Source organism: Limulus polyphemus, unplaced genomic scaffold (assembly GCF_000517525.1).
Source record: "Limulus polyphemus unplaced genomic scaffold, Limulus_polyphemus-2.1.2 Scaffold56, whole genome shotgun sequence".
NCBI lineage: Eukaryota > Metazoa > Arthropoda > Merostomata > Xiphosura > Limulidae > Limulus > Limulus polyphemus.
Window position 1 is genome coordinate 109405 of NW_013665666.1, and position 1245 is coordinate 110649.

At 32.9% G+C, this 1245-nt stretch overlaps 1 protein-coding gene across 1 annotated transcript in view; it reads left to right on the top strand.

Annotated features, from left to right (window-relative positions):
- Window positions 1–1245, top strand: part of LOC106463870 (sodium-independent sulfate anion transporter-like) — a 43765-nt gene that overhangs the window by 37892 nt on the left and 4628 nt on the right. The gene's annotated exons all lie outside the window — the stretch shown is intronic.

Genomic DNA, 1245 nt, shown 5'->3' on the forward strand with positions numbered 1-1245 from the left:
GACAACATCACTTCTTCTAGGGTTAAGTCCCTACAGTTTTTAAGTGACAACATTGCTTCTTCGAGGGTTAAGTCCCTAGAGTTTTTATGTGCAACATCACTTCTTCTAGGGTTAAGTCCCTACAGTTTTTAAGTGACAACATTGCTTCTTCGAGGGTTAAGTCCCTAGAGTTTTTATGTGCAACATCACTTCTTCTAGGGTTAAGTCCCTACAGTTTTTATGTGACAACTTTTTTCGATCTTAGAAGAATGTTGTAGTTACAATATTCAAGAGTTATTTCCAGAGCCTGTAAACAACCTGGTCTTTATTTGTGATATAAGGAGAATACGTTGAATGAATAACTAAATAAAGGTGAAATACGTTTCGAGAAAACTTCCTAAGTCTGACTATTCGAGAGAATTTGTAAAGGTCAGAAAAAAATTGATTTACTAGCAATGCTATTGATAAGGTGAATGGTAAGATTATTACTAATTCGACTGATTTCGACGCTTGTAAGCACTCCACTTGAGATATCGATATTACTGGAATCAATTTCAATTATATGATATTGAATATTGAGAAAATGGGTGGACGCTAATATTATTTGTAGATAAATTAGACGGTGATAAGCATATTACAGTGTTACATTGGCAGATGTTCCCATTTATCTGTTCGAAGCAATAAAAACATTGTAGGATGTTTGCAGTGATGAGCAGTGTTTGAGTAACTTTTACTAATTCTATGTTGAGGCCCTGTGTTGACTTTTGATTTTCGGAATGCGGAATGCTTTGGTTATTTTTAATTCATTGACATCTTCTTCGAAGTAGGGCTTTAGATATGATGGAGTTGTTAGAAACTTCCAAATTGGTAATAAGTGTGTTCAGTTTCAGGATATTGTTCCTAAACCATGTGGTTTCATGAACAGATTCTGCACGTTTTTCAACCATTTCTAAAACTAAAAAAAAAGTTTGTGTCACAATAATCATATCCTCGATGTACAATAAGTGAGAGGTTTTATTGAGAAGTTTAGAAGAATAAAAAAAAAAATCATACATTGTAATTAAATCTTGAAAAGTTAGCTGATGGAGTACAGCATGAAACACTGAAACATATGTAGTCCCTCTTTAGGACAGGTCCCTGTTTTAATATATATTTATTGTGTAAATAATTTAACGTTGTATTCCTTTAATTGTATATGTATATGTTTTACACAAGTTTCGTCTTAAATTATTCACTCCGTTGTTATTATCTGTCATCCAAGTGTAC